We start from the raw sequence: 9,017 nt of genomic DNA on the forward strand, positions 1-9,017 counted from the left end.
GAGCCCAGAGAGGGCAGAGCCATGTTGGTAAAAGGGCTCAGCTAGAGTACAGGGAACAAAGTGAATGAGAACTCCAGCCAGCACTGGGAAGTCATTCCTGTGGCTCCTTGAGCAGCCCTCGCCAGCACTCCTTGCATCAGCTTCCAGGGATGAACTGGCACTTGACCAAACTTGCCATCAAGACTGTGGCTCATGGATGGCTATAGAACAATGCTTCCTACCTTGACTACTTTTTCTAGTCAATGAGGTGCTAAATGATGAGAGTTATTATTATTACTCAGTGCCCTTCCAAAGTAAGTGTTCTGTTCTTTATAAAAGTTTTCCTGTTGATATGGTTTGGCTCTGTGTCCCCACCCAAATCTCATTTTGTAGCTCCCATAATTCCCATGTGTTATGGAAGGGACACAGTGGGAGATGACTGAATCATAGGAGTGGGTCTTTCTCATGCTGTTCTCATGACAGTGAATGGATCCTCATGAGATCTGATGGTTTTAAAGATGAGAGTTTCCCTGCATAAACTCTCTCTCTTTGCCTGCTGCCATCCATGTAAGATGTGACTTGCTCCTCCTTGCCTTCTGCTATGATTGTGAGGCCTCCCCAGACATGTGGAACTGTAAGTCCAATAAACCTCTTATTTTTGCAAATTTTCCAGTCTCGGTATGTCTTTAACAGCAGCATGAAAACAGGCAAATACACCTGTTATCTGATTTTCCATAGGCCTTGCATTGGGCACTAAAGAAATGCCATATTGTTTCAGTGTTCAAAGAAAAATGTTAACGGTCAAGCTCATTTCACTTATGGGAGTTCATGGTTTTAGGCCTGGGGCTGTATACTTAGAGGGCCCACCTCAGCTCTTTCTACAGCAAAGCTACTCAAAGTGTTTTGTCCCCACATGGGACCAGTGCCATTTCACAAACTTTTAAAGGGCTGTGGTGAAGTGAGTACAGACAGTGAGAATAAAACTTTAGAACATTTGATAGAAAGTTGATGTTGTTGTGGCATCCAAATGCATGATAGTGGGCATGTTCCATCTCCAATGGCCCGCCTGTAGGTCATGTCACTGACTGTGATGAATTAGAAATAAAGAACAAACAAACACGGTGCTTCATCCCAGTTGGTTTGAGAAGTCCTGCTCAACACTATACCTCAGAGCACTCCACAAATCCATGGGACTCTCTACAGATCCACAGCATTCTCCAGAGAACCACAGGACTCTCAGAAAATGCCTGAGAGTCTCCATAGAGTCAAGGGACTCCCATAGAACTTCAGGAATCTTCTCAACCTCCCTGGCCTTAACCACTCTCCTCCTTTAGAGATGCAACTGAGCCAAATGTTACAGTCCACTTTCAGGTCCCAGACAACCAGTGGAACAAGTGGAAGTCAATTTGCTACTGCTAGGGATAATCACCTCTGCCCCTGCTGGCATAGAGACCTATTTGTAAATATAATGCATTTGATGTCTAACCCCAAGTCCAGGATTGTTAATGTATCGGTTAGCATTTGCTGTGTAACAAGCCACCCAAAACTTAGTGTGTCTTAATACAACAAATTACTCCTTTTCACAATATTGAGGGGTAGTTAGGCTTTATTTGGCATCCATTCTGGTCTAGGTCAGGCAGAGCTATTCTCTGCTGTGGTGGCTCATGTGTCTAGGACCTTAGCTGGGATGGCACAGGTGGTTCAGATCTCTCTCAGTGTTGCCTCTCAATATCCAGTGGTTTGTCCAGGCTTGCTCAGATGATGGTGGAAAGGTCCCCAGCAGCAACAGAGCAAATCCCAAAGAGAATGTTCTTTTAAAGTCTCTGCTTCACACTGTTAGTGTCCCATTTGCTAAAGGAGGTCACATGGCCAGGTCCAGACACAAAGAGTGGAGGAATCAGGCTTCACCTCTTGATGGAGGGAGCAGAAATGCCACACCACAAGGGGGCATGCATACAGGGATAGGGAGCAATTGGGGCTACTTCTGCATGCTAATGAAGACTGAAGAGGTTGAATGATGTTTGCTTTTAACCTGTAGCTGTTGCTCAATAAGTATCTATTGAATTAATATTATTTTAAGAGGACTTCAGTTTTCCTTTCCTTCACATAGTTGAGGTCATGATGTCCAAAATACACTTCTCCCAGACTCTGATTCTGGCTGTGGGTGACTTTGGATGTCAAAAACACTTAGTCATCTTCTGTTTACTCTCTCATCATGGAAGAAGCTGCAAAGGCCAGTGACCTTAGCAAAAGGGATTATATGACCTTTGTTTCCTTTGTACAAGAAACCGCTGACGTAGATGATGAACAGACACTTCAATGTGCAATTATTAAGAAGAGACCTGCCAGATTGGGTTATATTGAGGTATTCGCACATAACATTGTGTGGAAAAGGTAAGGATTGATCAGACACTGAAATTGTTGGGTGAAAAGGGGTCTCTCAGTCCTCTGAGTGGGAGCGTACCACATGGACTGCCACTAGGCTTATGCACGGGCTGAGGCACCAGGTTATTTGATATAGCTCCAAGGCCGAGCAGTCCATGCATTCAGCCTCCTAACACGTCTTCCCTCTCAGCTTGCTGGGGTGAAGGTTTTTTCACAAGGCCTTCCAGCTGGGAGTGTATCCCTGGCAATCTACAAGAACCACTTTCCCCTGGGTTCTTTGGAAGAAACTCTTCACTGGGTGATGTGAGGAAGCTGGGAAGGCCTGTGTAATGAGGCCAGCAGGATGCTTCCATTTCTCTGGAGGATTTCCTGCCCCTCCCTTATGCACAGATCCTAGTGGCACTGCTGGGTTTCTGTGCCTAGCTGCAGGTTCCTCTGCATCCAACCTTTCCCGGTCCATATGTGGAGATTTGTTCTAGGGACTTCGGGGTCTGATCAGAAAAAAAGACAACAAGAGGCAATAAAACACAACAAACTTTATTGGTGTGCCTTGGACAGGGTTTCAGGATGGGGAAAATCCTTCACAGCTGCAGACCTTCCAGGGGCCACTATCCGGAAAGCTAAAGAGAAAAGGGAACTCCTGGGGCAGGGGGACATGGAGACAGGGCTTACTAGTCTAGGTGATATCAACATCACTCAGCAGTGTGGTGAGGAGTATCTAGGTCAGAGAGCTCTGAAGGGCCATGGCAGCTTGGGGTCTTGGAGCCACAAGGCTCTATGGTATCCATGGCAGCCGATGCGAGTGAGGTTTCATGGGGCATGCAAAGCAGGCAGGTTCCAAATGACTAAAAAGGCTGCTTGTTTGAGCTAATTTAAAAATAACTAGATGTGTAAAAATTTGAATCTGAAGCCAGTGGGCTTTTGAGCTGGTGGTTCTCAGCCGGCTGTGAAGAAATAAACCACCTAGGGGTCAATACCCAGAGACCATCGCAGGCTCATTTATAGAACACCTTACCTGGGTTCTGGGCAGTTCTTCCAAAGACTGTGACAAGGTCACTCCCTGAATTGAATCACTGTGTTCTTCCCCAAATGGGAAATAAACATATGACGAGGGAGAGCCTGAGCCCCACTGGGAATGATGTCTCTCCTGTGGAGAACCGCATGACCTCAGACCTCATCCACCCAGTTCCTTACTCGGAATCACAGCAACACATTCCTTTAGGATTTCTCTCCAACGTTGGCTTCTATGGATGTTTTCTGTTCCCTCTTTGCTGGCCTGGAGTCCTTAGGCCTTTACCTCCTGCCTTCAAATCTGCCTTTTCATATTCTGAAGTGACTGTCGTCAGCTCGCCTCCATGGTTGGAGACTAGAATCGTGGAGCCCAATGTTTCCAAGAGTGAGGTCCATGGAACCTAAATCTCGGAGGTAATCTGGGAACAAAAATTCCATGGTCCCATACATTTAGAAAATGCTTTGTAATCGAGTTCCCTCCTAGCGATTCACAAGACACAGTTGCTGGTTAAATGATCCAAGATTAGACAGGAGTGAAGCAGGAGAGCATGGGGACTGTCCCCTGGGGAGGATGGGTAGAAACACTTTGCTGGGATGAGGAATTCAAAAATGACCTTGGGTCTCCCAATAATCAAGGAGCTCACAAAATCACAGAATTCAGATAGCCAAGTGATTGCAGTTTCATTACAGTTTCACATTGTGAGGCTGGAACATGAGAGAGGGAGGCGGTGGGAAAAATAGAAGGGGATAGAGAAAGGTAAAGGGAGGGAGGGGTAGGGAAAATGAAAGAGAGAGGGATTCTGAGAAAGAAGGCAATGCGGTAGGTGATAGACCATTGGCAACCATGAGAATTTTCTCCCTCGGTCAAATTGACCATAAATGTCAGTGCAGTTTTACTCATCTGAACCACATGTCTGACCATGCTCTTGCTGTGGGTTGTCGGGATTCTCATATTTAAAGTCACATACCTAAACCAATCAACTGTTGGCTCATTCAGGCTCCCTCAAGATCAAGAAAGTTCAAAGCCACTTCTCTTTTTTCCTTTTATTTTTCTTAACCTCCCAATGCATTTAAATAGGTATAAGGTATAGTTATTAAACTCATGGTCTATATAAATGCCTACATTTTACCATTAACATTGTAAGATGCACAGCTCATTCCAATACTGCTATACCACCTCTGTGCCTGGAGTGACTCCACTTGGGGTCAGTGCAAAAGATGAAGCAAGACCTGGCTCGTGGCCCTCCCAGTGCCCGCTTGGGGTTGACCCAGTGTGTGTTTCCTACACTGAAGTCACAGAGTCAGACTCCTTATGATGGAGGCACAAGGCTGAGATGTGCGACCGCTCTCCACAATGAATCCTGTTATGTGTTCAGTTCTACACAGTTATTTCTCCCATTTAATGTTAGAACTTGGAAACACAGTGTTGAACAAATTCGGTCGTATTGCATTCTTCTCTCTTTGCATTCTTCCAATTTTACCTTCATTTTTGTCACAGTGGTACTCAAAGACTGTACATTTGATGGAATTTAGTGGTCAAGAACCTAGGGTCTTGGCTTCAAGTGGTCAAAGTTTATGTATTGGCTCCTCCATTTTCTCACTGTGTGGGTGTCTTGGAGGTCATGGCAGTTCTCCCCTCATGGGATTGTTGTAGGTATTTAATGAGAGGGTTAGCACAGTGCCTGGCACATAGCCAGTGCTTAACAAATTATAGGTGTGTTATTTTGTATCCATCACGAATGGCTCTTCATTTCATTAAACCTTCTTCTTGGACGTTATTTTTAATACTTACATAATATTTCATCTCATGACTGTACCAAAAGTTACTCAATCATTTCTCTAGAATTTGAGATTTAGGATGTTCACACTTTTCTTTGTTATAAAACATGCCACTTTTATTTGGCTATAAATACCATTGTAGCCACATTTTTGCATATCCATGACTTTTTAAAGAGACATTTCTATAATTTTAATTTCTCAGCCCAAAATTTAAAGTAAAACAATTACATGAGGCCCAGGCTTACCGGTGAAGTCTTCTGGATTAGATATTTCCTAGTCTAACAATGAAGAGTAAACATTCTTGAAGCTTTGCCCAGCTTTCCCTTGAACGTCTCAAAAGGATTTGACCTTTGTCTGTGAACTTCCCTGGTTTAGCTGAGGTTTCACACTTGATAAGTGGTTCAGGAACTCGGAGATGAAGAAAACATGTGCCCTCCAGTTCATTTTAAGTACAACTGATGTTCCCTAGGCTCAGAAGTTCACACAGAATGGTGCATTGTGGGGACTATGATGCATCATGGGGCTTGACCTCCCAGGGTCCCATTCAGGACTGTTCATGGTCACCTTGTCCTTGCTGTAGATTAATGCCCCATTTCTTGGTGTGGTTTCAACTGCCTGAAGCAGGCATTTCCTTGGGTTACAGTGGTCTTCCTGTGCACCTCTCTCAATAAGGACAATCTCTCACATCAAGCCAAGGCTTCTTTTCTAGACATTGCTATGCCTGGTCTGCAGTGGCCTAGAAAATCCCTGCATTCCTCCCCGTTCCGTCCATTCCCATGTGGCAAGATTGCTCAGCTTCCCCATCTTATTTGAACCTATGCCCTACTGGAGCAGAAGCATTTTCACTCAGGAGTAAGCAGTCTTAGAAGAGTTTTAGAGTTTGCAATCCCAAGTACACGTCCATTTGTGACTCTCGCTTAAATTGCTCCTGAATCCTCTAGCTGCTAGCTCGTGAGATGTCAGAGAAAAGACTGCTTTCTCCCCCCCACTTGCATCTGTGGAATCTGGCTTTCCTAAGCAGCAATGCATTTGTGAACAGAAAGTCCTTTGTACTTGGTCTGGTCCCACTGCCACAATATAATAATTCTGTGACTTTTCTCTCCCACAGGTGAAGGAGCTAAAGATACAATTTACTCCAAGATACCTTTCTGTATTTTAAAGATGTCATTTAGGGAACAGTCCTGTACCAATGTGAGTTTTTTGTGTGTCTTTATGTTGCTTTCTGACTGTGTCTGTCTTGTTCATAAAGAATATCTTCTAGGGATTGAGACCTGACATAATTTCAAACTTGCTTACTTATAGAAGATTCCGTCATGGAAGTCAAACTGGCTCCTTCTGTTCCTTTTATTCTCCCTTCTCCTTCTCTTCCTTCCTCTCTTCCTATCTATAGCTCCCTTCCTCCATCTCTCTTTCCTTCCTTCCTTCCTTCCTTCCTTCCTTCCTTCCTTCCTTCCTTCCTTCCGTCCTTCCTTCCTTCTGTCCCTCCCTCCCTCCCTCCCTTCTTTCCCTCCTTCATTTCCCTCTGCCTTCTTTCCCTGCCTTGCTTGTTCTTTCAACAAGCTGCTCTCACTCAACATCAAAACAGTCTAGCTGAGTCTAGATGAGGCAGGATTGACTTTTGAGGACCCTTCCAGGCCAGCTGTGTCCAGGGCTGGCCAAGAACTCCCACACAGGCTGCTGGCTATGAGGACACAGGAAAGACTTCATTCTTAGTGTAAACACTCTTCAGATATTGATTGAGCACCTGGTGGAATAGATGCTCCAACAACAACTTCATCACCGGGACAAACATCAAATTCAGACTTGCCTTGGTTTTCTCTTTGGGGAGCCTGCATAGTGAAAAAATTACAGATTTGGGAGTCAGAGGAACTGACATTTTTAAGCCTGAGCACTGGCATTCACTAGCTAGTCCCTGAAGGAAACATTGTAAATTTTCCAAGTCTCAGTTTCTTCACACAGAAAATGACTATAATGGTTCCTCTTAAATGAGATACTGCTATATGTTAACAGCATTTTATTAGCTATAAAGTGCAGAAGGGCGGCCGGGCGCGGTGGCTCAAGCCTGTAATCCCAGCACTTTGGGAGGCCGAGACGGGCGGATCACAAGGTCAGGAGATCGAGGCCATCCTGGCTAACACGGTGAAACCCCGTTTCTACTAAAAAAATACAAAAAATTAGCCGGGCGAGGTGGCGAGCGCCTGTAGTCCCAGCTACTTGGGAGGCTGAGGCAGGAGAATGGCGTAAACCCGGAAGCAGAGGCTGCAGTGAGCCAAGATCACATCACTGCACTCCCTCCTGGGAGACAGAGCAAGGCCCCATAAAAAAAAAAAAAAAAGTGCAGAAGGGCTTCCTCCCTCTTCAAGAGTCTGCTAGGATTCTACTGTCATGGACATTTCACTCTTACAAAATTAAATTGTCACCTACAAGCAGGATTCTGCCAGTGCTGGTGCTGTACAGATGTATGGAATGCAAACGTCCCCAGAGGAGCACATAGTCTTGTTGACAGGATGAGACAGGATTCTTGAAAGCTGTACTAATGTGACTAGTGCTGAAAAAATGGATGTCTTAGGATATGTCCTTGCCTTTTTAATGGAAAAAGAAACATGAATGCATAAATACGTATAATATGAGAATATCTTTCATACAAATAGGACATTAAATGATAGTGTCTATGGAAGCATGATGAGAAGATATGCTAAGAACGTGCTGGGCACAATTAGGGGCATGGTAGAATGTGAGATAGCCCAGGCCGTGAGTATGGGATCTGTAGCCAGAATGCCTGGTTGGAATCCAGCCTGTCATTTCTTTGCAGTGTGTCTGGAGAAAGTGACTGAACATCTCACTGTGCCTCAGTTTCTCCCTCTTCTAAAAGAGGATGATGGGGTGCCTATTTCATACAGTTGTGAGGATTAAGTGATTTGATGCATATAAAATGTTGAAGATGGTGCCTGGCATATGCTAAACACGACAGAAATATAACCTATTATCATCATTATCAAGGACTTGCGGACAGTTGATGCCACCGAGCCGATGAAGCGTGGTGTAGCAGAACAACTCAGGTGCTGGAAATAGCCAGTCTCATTGACTCAACTGTGTTTCCTCAGATAATCTCGATTCTCATTTTTCCTATTCATAACTGGAAGGGAGGACAGTAAATAATAATAAATGTTATTTGGTGACTATTCTATGTGTTTATTTTGCAAGAGGCTCAGTGGGATATTGTCTACAGCTTTGCAGAGACATTGTCCCATTTGGCTGAGAACAGGGTTATTGGAAATGGGAGACAGGGGACCAGGAAGGAGTTTTCCTCACTTGGCTCTGGGAAGGGAAGAGAGTCTGGCCCAGATGGGTAAAGACAAGTGTGTTGGCATTTGGTAGACGGGGCCGGTGGAACACAACAGTAACTAGCTCTGGTGCTGACAGCCAACAGGGACTCCAGGGTGTGGCTGTCGGAGATGGAGGACCTGGACAAAAGAGACAGGAGGCCAAGGGAGCAGGTCTCAGAATGCGGAGCTCATGGAAGCAGAGAGGGAGGGCTGATCAGATTGGTCCTATCTGGCCAGAAGCCATGCCCCACACTCACTAGGCCCTGCCCCTTTTCCTCGGAATCTTTAGCTCTTAGATCAGAAATAATCTTAGACATCTTCAGGCTTGATCCTGGCCTGAGGGAGAGCAGCCTCTGTCATGTAGCCTTTGGACCTGATCATGTCAGTACCCAGGAAAAGGCTGTCTGGAGAGGCTGCAAAAACCCATGCTCACTGTTCCCAGTCCCTGTACAGACCATGTCAGAGGAGGACTGAGGCAGCCTCCTCTTTCTCTCTCTCTCTCGCTGTCTTTCTCTCTGTCTCTCTGTCTGTCTGTCT

At 45.2% G+C, this 9,017-nt stretch overlaps 1 long non-coding RNA gene across 1 annotated transcript; it reads left to right on the forward strand.

Moving 5' to 3' along the window:
• Nucleotides 1-3,166: 3,166 nt before the first annotated feature.
• On the forward strand, nucleotides 3,167-8,335 carry LOC105505406. The gene is made up of 3 exons (XR_001000737.1): nucleotides 3,167-3,789; nucleotides 6,884-7,192; nucleotides 7,496-8,335. It is a non-coding gene; the product is annotated as an uncharacterized LOC105505406 (long non-coding RNA).
• Nucleotides 8,336-9,017: the final 682 nt, after the last annotated feature.

This window comes from Colobus angolensis, unplaced genomic scaffold (assembly GCF_000951035.1).
Source record: "Colobus angolensis palliatus isolate OR3802 unplaced genomic scaffold, Cang.pa_1.0 Scaffold125, whole genome shotgun sequence".
Taxonomy (NCBI): domain Eukaryota; kingdom Metazoa; phylum Chordata; class Mammalia; order Primates; family Cercopithecidae; genus Colobus; species Colobus angolensis.